The sequence below is a fragment of the Rutidosis leptorrhynchoides genome, chromosome 1, assembly GCF_046630445.1.
Source record: "Rutidosis leptorrhynchoides isolate AG116_Rl617_1_P2 chromosome 1, CSIRO_AGI_Rlap_v1, whole genome shotgun sequence".
In the NCBI taxonomy this organism is placed as follows: domain Eukaryota; kingdom Viridiplantae; phylum Streptophyta; class Magnoliopsida; order Asterales; family Asteraceae; genus Rutidosis; species Rutidosis leptorrhynchoides.
This window is the reverse complement of record NC_092333.1, coordinates 334,326,596-334,339,795: the sequence shown is the minus strand read 5'-3', so window position 1 is coordinate 334,339,795 and position 13,200 is coordinate 334,326,596. Positions and strand designations below refer to the sequence as shown.

At 32.4% G+C, this 13,200-nt stretch overlaps 1 non-coding gene across 1 annotated transcript; it reads left to right on the top strand.

Annotated features, from left to right (window-relative positions):
* Positions 1-246: 246 nt before the first annotated feature.
* Positions 247-353, top strand: LOC139887193 (small nucleolar RNA R71). The gene has a single exon (XR_011773033.1). It is a non-coding gene; the product is annotated as a small nucleolar RNA R71 (small nucleolar RNA).
* Positions 354-13,200: the final 12,847 nt, after the last annotated feature.

The following is a 13,200-nucleotide window of genomic DNA, read 5'->3' as shown; positions in this document are numbered from 1 at the left end:
ACAGCATCTATCTTTGCAGAAATGGAATCTAAGTCATGGCTAGAATCGGCTCTAGCTGCTTTAGATGATCTAACGATATCTTTTTCTTGATGCCACTCATGTGAGTGGGAAGCAGTGTTATCAATAATTTTGTAAGCGTCAGTTGCTGTTTTCTTCATAATGGAACCACCAGCTGCTATATCCATGTCTTTTCTTGTAGTGATGTCGCATCCTTGGTAGAATATTTGCACTATTTGACAAGTGTCTAAACCATGTTGCGGACATCCTCTTAATAACTTTCCAAATCTTGTCCATGCTTCATATAGAGTTTCATTTGGTTTTTGTGTGAATGTAACAATTTCTCCTTGAAGTCTTACGGCTTTAGATGCCGGAAAGAATTATTTAAGAAAATTTTCAACTAAAACGTCCCATGTATCAATCGCCCCTTCAGGTAACGATTCTAACCAATCTTTGGCTTCTCCCTTTAAAGTCCAGGGAAATAACATGAGATATATCTGTTCATCCTCAACTTCTCTTATTTTGAATAAAGTGAAGATCCTATTAAATGTACGAAGATGTTCGTTTGGATCTTCCTTCGGTGCACCACTAAATTGGCATTGATTAGTTACCATGTGTAGGATTTGTCCTTTAATTTCATAATCAGGTGCATTAATGTCTGCTTGAGTAATTGCGTGACCTTGGCCAGTGCGTTTAGCTCGCATTCGGTCTTCCATACTTAGAGGTTCCAGATTCTCCATGATTGAATTTGTTGAATCTGAATCACTATAGGATTCTGATTTAATGGTTGTTTCCTCGACAATCTCTGTTTAAATGATTGGTGGTTCCGGAGGAAAGATTAATGGTTCAGGATCTCTGAATTGTCCCTGAATATCCTCCGGATTCTCAATTGTGAGGTCGGGTTCAAAAAATGGATTATCGGAAATTTGAATTGGAGTACTTGGTCAACTGGATGACGATTCTAAAGAAAAATCAACGGCGACAATATTGGCTAGATGTCTTAATCGAGTTACAGGTGGTCAACGTACAAAAGGTGGTGAACGTTTTGCTCGGTGCATTCACTGAATATCCTATTAGTTATAAAAGATAAAAATTATTAAAGTTATCAAATTAACAGACTTTTCTGCTTTTGCCCACGTTTCGAATAGCCAATAGATGCAGCAGGGAGCCAGAACCCTTTAAATCGGAAGCTCACAACTCAGCCACTAACAAATCCAACTATTACTACGAAGCAGAAAATTTGGATGTCTATCAATTTAACCACTTAAAATAATTTTTCGTTGAAATTTAAAGAAATTTTAGAGAAGAAATAGAAAAAAACTAAGTCCTAAAAACTAGAGCGGCGAAAAATAAGAAAGAAAAAGAGCGCGTCGAAAAACGTCGAAAAATAAATAGTCGAAAAATAATAAAAAGATCGTAGCGCGTTGAAACTTAAAAGTCTAAAAACTAAAAATTAAAAGTTGCGTCTAAAAATATTAAAGCTCAAAAGAAATACTATATCTTAAAACGGCAATAACTTAAAAAGTACTAAAATATAAAAACGGCGTCGCAAAATTCTAAAGCACCTAAATATTAGTCTAAAGAAAAAGCACTTAAGGGATTTTACGGCAATGCCTAAAAATCTAGAAATAAAAATAACTATGGCAAAATACTACACTTAAAAGTAAATACGAGCGAAAAATACAAATATTACGCTAAAACAAACAAAAAGATACAAAATATAAAAAATAATCTTAAAGTTGCAAAAAGTACAATTTTTATAAAAATATTATTTTTATATTATTAATTTTATAAAAATATTAATTTATAATTTATTAAAACTAATTAAACTAAAAATACAAATTATAAATAAACTAAACTAAATAATAAATAAGTAAACCCTAATTAGGGTTTTATTAATAATAATAATAAATTTAAACCCTAAACTGGTCGGACTAGGTTACCAGACCAGTCAAATCACCTCATGCGATCGCATGAGGTGTTAGTTGATTTTCTATGCGATCGCATGGCTTGCAAATTCGGGCCAGACTTTGGGCTGCAACGGTGATCGGGCCGAGGCTTTTACTTTCTTTTTTTTTTTTCAGTTTTCAGTTTTATATTAATACAAAATATTTAAATAAAATTTATATTTTTACAAACTAAAAATAAAAATAAAGAAACTTTATAAAACTTAAATATTTAACAAACTCTTAAAAATATATAAATTTTGTTTTTCTTTTTATATTTTTGAATATATTATTTTTTTATTTTTTTAAAAACGTATATTTTTAATAAAAACTTAATAAAACTCTAATAAAATCTTTTTTTATATAGCGTTGCGCTTCCGGCGTTTAAGCAAGAAGTTCCCCAGCAGCGGCGCCAAAAATACTTGATGTGTGCGAGGTGGTGTATAAAATAGTTATATTTTTACAAGGAAATACTATTAAATACGATACAATTTTACACAAGTGATTTATTTATTTATAGAGTGGATATACCTAAACCTTGCTACAACACTTATAGGCAGTGTACCTAATCGTACAGTAGTGTAGTTTTTAGTAAGTCCGGTTCATCCACAGGGAACTCTAGCCAATCTTAACGCTATATTTGTAACTTATAATTGTAAAAATACAAAAATATATATAAGTAGTATTATTATTATAAAAGGGGGTTTTTACAGTTTAATAACCGGTTTGTCGATTTTAAAACTTTAGTCACAGTTAAAACCTAAAGTAAAATATTAAAAATAAATATAACTTAATTTAAAGCGTAAAGTAAATAACGATAATGAAATTGCGATAAATAAAAGTATGATAATTAAGAAGTACGATAATTAAAAGTGCAATTAAATACAATGACAATAAATAAAAATGCGATAATTAGAAGTGCAATTAAATATGAAAATAAAGGAATTATGCTTATTTAAACTTCCGTAATCATGATGTTTGACGTGTTGATTTTAGTTTATTCCCATGGGTTAATTGTCCTTTGTCCTGGATTATTCAATATGTCCGTCTGTTTTTTGTCCATAACAGTCCATCAGTCATAAATATAAAGTGCGAGTGTCCTCGTCAAATTATCCTTATATCCGAAGTCAAATATTCCAACTAATTGGGGACTTAAACTGTAACAAGGTCTTAATACTTTATTTAATAATTACACCAGGTTATTGACTGCGTGTAACCCAAGGTTTTAATACTTTATTAACAATTACACCAAGTGTCCTTGTACATAATTCACCCCTGTTTTAATAAGTCTATTAACTATTAATCCATTCCCGTGTCTGGTTAAATGAATGATTATTCGTACATATAAATATCCCGCTCATCGTGTCCGATCGAGTGTATATGGTTATTTATAGGTACGTCCAATTGTAAATCTTTATATTAAATTAACAAACTATCATTTAATTAAACAAATATAAAGCCCATTAATAGCCCATAGTCTAATTTTCACAAGTGTCGTTCTTTTGTCCAAACCCCAATTATGGTACAAAGCCCAATTACCCCGTCTTAATATTTTAGCCCAACATCATGATTACTTCGGCTTAAATAAGCATAATAATAACTTAGTTAAAAGACATTAATTTAAAAAGGTTGAACATAACTTACAATAATTAAAAATAGCGTAGCGTTACACGAACAGAATTTCGACTTACACCCTTACAACATTCGCTAACATACCCTTATTATTAGAATTTAAAATTAAAATTAAAATTATAATTATAATATATATATATATATATATATATATATATATATATATATATATATATATATATATATATATATATATATATATATATATATATATAATACGTGAGAGAGATAGATAGAAAGATATATATTGTGTAAAAGATCAACCAAAACTGCTAAATTTATAGGATGTCACATGTCGCTGTTCACCATGCGATCGCATGGAGTTTAGGCTTTCAGGCCATGCGATCGCATGACCAATTTTTCCAGCTCAAATGAGCTTGTTTCTATCTTGCCGACGGTTTTAAATATAATATATAATATATAAATAATTTTAAGAATTATTTAAATATTATATTATATTTATGTGCATAGTTGACTTGTAATTTTTAGTCCGTTGCGTCGAGCGTTGAGAGTTGACTTTGGTCTCAGTTTCGGATTTTCGAACGTCCTTGCGTATAATTTAGTATCTTGTACTTTGCATTTTGCGTCTTGTACTCTTGTAATTTTGAGACGTTTCTCATTAATAATTGGAACCACTTTGATTGTATTTTGTACTTTTGAGCTTTTTGGTCGTTTGCATCTTCAATTTGTCGAATCTTTCTTTTGTCTTCACCTTTTATTATTTAAACGAATATCACTTGTAAATAGAACAATTGCAACTAAAAGCAGTCTTCGGAATATCATCCTCCTTCACCCGCATTTGATGATATCCGGAACGTAAATCAATCTTCGAATAAACTGATGAACCTTGTAGTTGATCAAATAAGTCGTCGATTCTCAGTAGTGGGTAACGGTTCTTGATGGTAAGTTTGTTCAACTCTCGGTAGTCGATACACAACCTGAATGTACCATCTTTCTTATTGACAAACAAAACAGGAGCTCCCCATGGTGATGTGCTTGGTCGAATGAAACCACGCTCTAAGAGTTTCTGTAATTGGCTTTGGAGTTCCTTCATTTCGCTGGGTGTGAGTCTGTATGGAGCACGAGCTATTGGTGCAGCTCCTCGTACGAGATCTATTTGAAATTCAACAGATCGGTGTGGAGGTAGTCCCGATAATTCTTTCGGAAATACATCAGGAAATTCTTTTGCGACGGGAACATCATTGATGTTTTTTTCTTCCGGTTTGACTTCTTCGATGTTTGCTAGAATGTCATAGCAACCTTTTCTTATTAGTTTTTACGCCTTCAAATTACTAATAAGATTTAGCTTCGCGTTGCTCTTTCCTCCGTACACCATTAAGGGTTTTCCTTTTTCTCTTACAATGCGAATCACATTTTTGTAACATACGATTTTCGCTCTCTCCTTTTTTAACCAGTCCATGCCGATTATCACATCAAAACTCCCTAACTCTAGTGGTATCAAATCAATCCTAAACGTTTTGCTAACCAGTTTAATTTCTCGATTCTGACATATCTTATCTGCTGTAATTAATTTACCGTTTGCTAATTTGAGTAAAAATTTATTATCCAAAGGCGTGAATGGACAACTTATTTTAGCACAGAAATCCTTATTCATATAGCTTCTATCCCCACCCGAATTTAATAAAACATAAGCAGATGTATTATCAATAAGAAACGTACCCGTAACAAGCTCCGGGTCTTCCTGCGCTTCAATCGCATTAATGTTGAAGACTCTTCCTCGGCCTTGCAAATTATTATCCCCTGATTTGGACACGCATTTTTGTAATGGTCCTTCTTCCCGCATCCGAAACAGGTAATGTCGGCATAACTTGTTCTGGCATTATTTGTTCCCTTAGCCATTGATCTGTAGATTTCGCACTTTTTCGCACCATGGCCCTTTCTTTTACACTTAGTACACACTGCCGTACAGAGCCCAATCGGATGGTATCCTTCACACCTCTGACATGGTTTCTGCCTCTTGTTGTTATTGTTGGGATTGTTGTTATTGCGGTTGTTATTGTTGTTGAAACGGTTGTTGTAGTTGTTTCTGGGGTGGTTGTTGTTGTTGCGTTTGTTGTTGCAAAAATTGGTGCGATTGTAGTTGTGATTGTTGTGTTGATTGTTAAAATTGTGACCCTTATCACTGGTTTCTTCCCACTTTCTCTTGATTTGTTTCGTGTTGCCTTCTTCAGCCGTCTGCTCTTTAACTCTTTCCTCAATCTGATTTATGAGTTTATGAGCCATTCGACTCGCCTTTTGTATGGAGGCGGGCTCGTGTGAACTTATATCTTCTTGGATCCTTTCTGGTACCCCTTTTTACAAATGCGTCGATTTTCTCCTCTTCATCTTCGAACGCTCTTGGGCACAATAAACACAACTCCGTGAATCGTCATTCGTATGTGGTAATGTCAAAACCTTGTGTTCGTAATCCTTTAAGCTCTACTTTGAGCTTATTGACCTCGTTTCTGGGACGATACTGCTCAGTCATCAGATGTTTGAATGCTGACCACGGTAGTGCGTACGCAGCATCTTATCCCACTTGCTCTAGGTAGGTATTCCACCATGTTAACACAGTACATGTGAAGGTATGCGTAGCGTCTTTACTTTGTCTTATTCAGTACACTTACTTATGGCAAACACCGATTCAAACTTTTCAGTCCACCGTTTCAATCCGATTGGACCCTCGGTTCTATCGAATTCCAAAGGTTTACAGGCAATGAATTCTTTATAGGAGCATCCTACACGGTTTCTTGTGGCGTTATTTGTATTGCTAGATTTAGAGTTATTGTTGTTGTTTTGCATTGCAGCCTGTACCGCAGCTATGTTTGCTGCAAGGAAAACACAGAAGTCTTCCTCGCTCATGTTCAAATTCTGACGAGTCGTCGGTGCCATTTCCTTCAAAAATAGCTCAAAAGAATTAAGTTAATCATATAGAATATTATGAGTAGTCGATAGTATTTCGTGTGACGACCCGAAAATTTCCGACCAAATTTAAACTTAATCTTTAAATGATTTTGACACGATAAGCAAAGTCTGTAATATTGAGTCTCAAAAAGTTTGAACTGTTTCATATATTCAATTGACCTTCAGCTGCTCTCGACGATTAATGAACAATTAAGTGTAAATAGATATGTGTGTATGTATATATAAATAATAATTCGAAATATAATTTGAAGTATTATTTGTTGTTGTTATTAAAAATTAATAAAATAAAGATAGGATATTATAATAATTATTGTTTAAAATATATCTCTATGTATAAATAAAGTATATTAAAAATAAATATTATTTGACTGTAACACTCGTTAGATGTTTCGATTATTATTATTTAGAGAAGTTTAATTCGAACTTATAAGATTTTAAAATAAACGGTGATCCGAAAATGAGTTCTATAAAATTTAGGATTACTAAAAATGTATCTAGGATCTAGTTATTAAATTTTAGAACTTTTTATATTTTACTCAGAATCGAGAGGGACAGTTGATGTAATTTTTATCTAATAATTTAATGATCGAATTTTATACCATAATAACCGAAATAAATAAAGATAATTACTGTGAAAGTTTGGGATTTTTCTGAAGACTTTTATCCGCCATTAAGTATCAACGGAGCGCGATATAATATCTCTATTAAAAACTGTCTGTAGATATTTAAAGACTACTATTATTTAAACACATTTTAAAAGTTTATAAATATATTATAAACTTACTTTTCCATTTTGGCATTTCATAGACTAAAGAACCCGTGAATTGATTGAAATCATACTATGCCTAATTGACACTTTGATTTACTTTTTCTGTTTTCTTTTTATAAGCTACTATCATCATTTACTTATATATATTATAGATATAGAGTTTGAGATAATTAGAGGATATGCATGATTCTATGTAAATTACGCTTTGAAAGATGTTTTCAAAAAGTCCTCTTAAACGCTTTCAAATACACAACTTAGCATTACTAAGTTTTATCGATTCAGCAATTGCTGCATATGCTATGATTGGTCCTTTGTAAGTATTACACTAACCAAATTACTATCTATCTTTCTTCTTCATTATATTTATTTTCTTCCTTTTCTCTGTCCTTTCACCTTTGTCAGTGCATAATATTTCAATGGAATATAACGTTTCTTTTTCACATCTTAATCACCACCATCACATTTTATTGCTTTCCTTCGTTCTTCTGTATGAACCAAACCACCATCTTCATTATCTTTTTGACGTTCCCAAGAACCAAACTTCACCACCACCATAACCATCATCACCCTCACAACCACCACACTCGTACACGATCGATCACCAAGAGTCACCACTATCACACCATCACCATTGTCACTTTCTAATCACCACCACCAAGAACCTTCCATCCCTTATCTCTCTCCCAATCACTACATCACCTTTAAAATACCTACTTCATATATACAGATTATGTTCGAGTAACACCAACAACCCAAACTATAGACTGCTACTTCATTTTCTGCTGCAAACCTTCAATCGTGGCTCGAACAGACTGCTATATTTAGTTCATGTCGAATCTCAAACGAAAACCAAACCGGCAATCCTTGATGTTCGACTATTTTCTACTACTACTATCGAGTACCACTTCTACTAGTCTTTCTATTGTTTTAGTCAAACCCAAAATGAAATACCACTTTCAAATTGCCACCTGCTATATATATTTTTTGTTTTCGTTATTACTGTTGTATGCAGCTATCTTTCCTCCACCACAACAAACAATGTAAACCCTACAGCTGTATCGAATCGCTTAATAACTTTTTTATGAGAACCAAGTTACTATTATATATTCTTTTCGTTCTTGATGGCCGACACCTACCAAGGTAAAAACCCCACTTGCTTAATTAAAGAAAAAGGAAACCTGATACTTTGTTTTATTGAGGGTCAGCGTTATTTTTTTAATCCTTATGTATCGACTGTTGAAAACTCCACGTTACCAGCCCAAAGGAAGCCCACAAAATTTCTATATTGGGATGTCATTATTTTTCTGTTGGGCCGAAAGGGGGATTGGACCACAACTTGCAAACCCAACGTGTATTCTTTCTTCTCCTAGTTCCTTTTCGGAAACCACACAAACATGCCTAAATTAATTGTTGATGATGATATTGTATTAATAAGAAGATGATCGTTTTCATAATAGATGATGATAATGGTGAATGAATCATGATGGTCATTATGATACCGTAAATTAGGAATGAATAAGATGATGTATGATGAAGATGATACATGAAATCATAAGAGAAGATGATGAGATAGTTCATTTGTTTTCGGCTCTCTTTTCTTTTGTAGTTATATTTCTGTGATAAGCGACGATGATGAAGGACGTATTAATAACGAAGCTGTGATGATATCGATTAGGATTTTGATGATTGGGATTTTGGTTTTTGAAGAAGAAAGGATAACAGATGTATGTACGGTTTACATATAATTAGAATTTGACTTTAAATCAGAAAAGCATTGACAGATCGATGGTAGAGAGTGCGAGTGTTAAGCTAGAAGTTTTGAGTTCGAGCCTGGACCACGGCAAATTTTTTTTTGAATAATAAGAAGAAGAGAAAAAGACATGTTAGGGGTTATATTGATTTAATCAGGTATTAAAACAGAAATGAAAAGAATGGATGGATGGTTAATGTGTTGTGTTGGTTAGCAGGAGGTCCTGGGTTCGAGTCCGATCTGACGCAGATTTTTTTTTTTTTTTGGAAAAGCTTTTTAAGGTGGTATACTTATTATTATAATTATTATTATTATTATTATTATTATTATTGTTATTATTATTATTATTATTATTATTATTATTATTATTATTATTATTATTATTATTATTATTATTAACATTACTAATTATAACTTTAATTTTAAATGTATTTAGTATATGAAATATAACTATATTTTTATGATCTTAAACTAAAAAGATAGATATTATAAGTTAGATACAAACATTAGATATATAGAAGTATATATAATGAGTATACTACTTTTACTTATAAAAATACTTTTTGTTCATTTACGTTTTAATATAACTCAATTTATTAAAAGTATTATCATATTAAAAATTATGAGTACTTAAAAATATTAATACTAATAATTTATTCATAATATTTTAATAGAGTATATATATATATTATTATAAAATATATAAAATAAATATATTTAAATAATTATTAATATTAAATCACAAGTATATTACTAATATCAAAATATATATTTAACTGAATATTATATGTGTTAATATACATACTTGTTATAGGTTCGTGAATCCGAGGCCAATCCTGCATTGTTCAGTTTCGTCATATGTATTTTTACTACAAAATACAGTATAGTGAGTTTCATTTGCTCCCTTTTTAAATGCTTTTGCAATATATATTTTTGGGACTGAGAATACATGCGCTACTTTTATAACTGTTTTACGAAATAGACACAAGTAATCGAAACTACATTCTATGGTTGAATGATCGAAATCGAATATGCCCCGTTTAGCTTGGTAGCCTAAGAATTGGGGAACTGGCCCCTAATTAACGCTAATCCTAAAGGTAGATCTATGGGAACTAACAACCCCCATTCTGGAATTTGGAATGCTTTAGTACTTCGAAATTATCATGTCCGATGGGTGTCCCGGAATGATGGGGATATTCTATATGCATCTTGTTAATGTCGGTTACTAGGTGTTCACCATATTAATGACTTTTATCTCTATGCAGTTTGCAAAATTCCTGATATGAGATGTGTATTTATGAGAAATGAAAATCTTGTGGTCTATTAAAATGATGAAAATGATCGTTTATGATAAACTAATGAACTCACCAACCTTTTGGTTAACACTTAAAAGCATTTTTATTCTTAGGTATTAAAGAAATCTTTCGCTATGCATTTGCTCATATCAGAGATATTACTTGGAGTCATTCATGACATATTTCAAAAGACGTTGTATTCAAGTCGTTGAGTTCATCAAGATTATTATTAAGTCAATTATAGTTTGATATATTATGAAATGGTATGCATGCCTGTCAACTTTCGATGTAATGAAAGTTTGTCTTTTAAAAACGAATACAATGTTTGTAAAATGTATCATATAGAGGTCAAGTACCTCGTGATGTAACCAAATGTAATGTATTCGTCCTTATGAATTAGGATGGGTCGCTTCATGTGGTATCAGAGCGGTGGTCTTAGCAAACCAGGTCTTGCATTAGTGTGTCTAACTGATAGTTGTTAGGATGCATTAGTGAGTCTGGACTTCGACCGTGTCTGCATGTCAAAAGTTTTGCTTATCATTTCGTGTCGAAAATTACCCGCTTATTATTCTTAGTCTAGACACATCTTACTGCATTGATTGCATGAATAGTGTATAGACAAGATTCATATCTTAGCGTATCTGCTAATTCATATCTTAGCGTATCTGTTACTGTAAACTTTTTCTAACATATTTCGTAAATTCCTCCGTAATCTACGAAATTTTTTGTGCTATATATAGATATTCTATGTAATTAGAATACCATCTGATAGCCAGATATCATTTCATATCGAAAAATCTTTTACTCAATCGTACGAAATGGAATTCGCCGCTAGTTCAAGTCCCTCGGATTCCGACATGGAGTCCCACTCAAGCTCCAAATGCAGTGTGACCGGAATGGACCAACCAATCAGCCATCATCTATTCTGGATGAATTGGGGATGGGTTTGTAGTCTACTCAATTATTGGAGACAAGAAGAAGGTGATCCTTTTCATTCACCACATTGCCCTCTTGGCAAAAAACCTGAAGCACTTATCGGCGAACCTGTCCAAAACACCATTTTCTCTCTCATTTCCAGAGTATCTCGTCACGATTATATACTATACCAAATTCTAGATCATATTTATCCGCTCGTCTGAACCGACAATCACCCCGGTGTAATAGAAGAAGTCAACGAGCTTCGTGCTCGGGTAGTGGCTTTGGAGAATATGGTGCAAAGGTTACAAACACCAGCAGCAGCACCAGCAGCATAACCAGTACCACCATCATCAACGCCGACAGTACCATTACCACCACCAGCAACAACCGCATCGCAAACCTCAACTTCATAATCTGTCACACGAACATCAACGTCATACGCACCATAAATACCAAGGAGTACCAACAACAATGAACGATGAAGTATTAATTCATAACTTCATTGAAGAAATATTCTGCGAAGAATATGTGGTTTCTAAAAGTTTTAGAGATTATTTATTCTAGCTCAAACCGAAAATTAATTGAGTTTAATATCATATTGACTCATTAAATCCATAATTACCTCTGAAGAAAATATATATGTATATATATTTTCATATAGATTGTAATTGAAAATTCTTTCGTACAAACTGTTAATGGTGAAAATATTTTAACGGGTAGGTAATACCCGAGGAATATTTACATTTCACATTAATAAGTTAGACCGTACATTCTTCGAATCTGATTCAACAATCATTTACTATCCTACTTACATCCACCGATATACATATTCGTTCACCATAGAATAACCATTTTCATTCAATTTCATATTTGGATTTTGACTTATCAAAATCCAACAAGTGGCATAATGAAGAAAACTCGACAAAATAAAATTTGTTAGAAACAAACAAATTAACTATGAGAAAATCTGTTAAGAATCCACGCTAACAAAGTCCTAGCTAACTGTTCCTAGCTACCAGTTAATTCCTTATTACATTTATTTATCGCAATTTAATTATCGCAATTTAAATTCTCGCAATTTTATTTATTGTCATTTAATTTCTGTTAGTTATTTTACGCATTTTAAATATCAGAACACGTATACAAGGTTTGACATATCATATCGACGCATCTATATATATTATTTGGAATAACCATAGACAATCTATATGCAGTAATGTTCGAGTTAGCTATACAGGGTTGAGGTTGATTCTACAATAATATATATACTTTGAGTTGTGATCGAGTCTAAGACATGTATACAATGGGTCACGATACGTATCAATTAATTCGAATATTATATATTAAACTATATGTGAATTATTGAACTATAAACTGTGGACAATTAACTGTGGACTATCAACATTGGACAATTAAAATGAACTAAAATATTGATTATAACATATGAAACTAAACATTTCTTCAAGTTTGCCACTTGATTTTATCTTAAACCTCATTTATATCTTGACGATTACAATCTGCGTTCAAACCTTTCATGATTCTTGAAAACATCTCAATCGAGAGGATGAACCAACCGCACTTCATCTACGAAAGAAAAGATTTATGCATATAGTTATGCACCTGAAAATACCCGGAACCTGAGTAAACGTTTAACACGTATCTGTGCTAGCTCCTTTGGCATTGTTATTACTGAAAATAACTTTACAATTCCTTTCCAAATTAGCCAATTTTGTCACAGCTTCAGTAAATCAACATCGACTTTTTATTCGAATAAGTCTTATTATATCTTTGATACATATGTTTGCCCTTCATCATCGTTACCGGAGGACCTTTTATATTCCACCATATTACCAGCAGACGTACCAGCAATCTCGTTGCTCCTTGGCTTAAATCTCTTTGACAAAACACTATTTTTATCTATTGAAGTCTTATCATGAACTCATCGGCATCTTGTAACGAGAATTGCCA